Source organism: Micropterus dolomieu, linkage group LG23 (genome assembly GCF_021292245.1).
Source record: "Micropterus dolomieu isolate WLL.071019.BEF.003 ecotype Adirondacks linkage group LG23, ASM2129224v1, whole genome shotgun sequence".
NCBI classification, from domain to species: domain Eukaryota; kingdom Metazoa; phylum Chordata; class Actinopteri; order Centrarchiformes; family Centrarchidae; genus Micropterus; species Micropterus dolomieu.
In genome coordinates, this window is record NC_060172.1 from 34,742,301 (window position 1) to 34,742,558 (window position 258).

Sequence of the window (258 nt, forward strand, 5' to 3'; positions counted from 1 at the left end):
TTACGACACTATGGGAACGCCTCTAGGCGAAGCAGGTCTGAACGTGAATGAAATCACTCCAATCCTATTGGCCTGTTGCTAGAACGGTAAGGTGTGACGGAATAACCGGAGGAGTACAAAGCACACCTGTACACACTCATCATTAGCTTTTTTCTATTCAGCAGGCGCTCTGTATGTTGTTTGAAGAAAGCTCCAGTCCTACAAGCAGTATGTCTTACCTGAAGAAGAAGTCTACCAGCATGTCCGGCAACCAGATGT

The 258-nt window shown here is 46.5% G+C and overlaps 1 protein-coding gene across 9 annotated transcripts in view; it reads left to right on the forward strand.

Moving 5' to 3' along the window:
* The window catches only part of sytl2a (synaptotagmin-like 2a), a 44,536-nt gene that overhangs the window by 18,799 nt on the left and 25,479 nt on the right, over positions 1-258 (forward strand). The gene's annotated exons all lie outside the window — the stretch shown is intronic.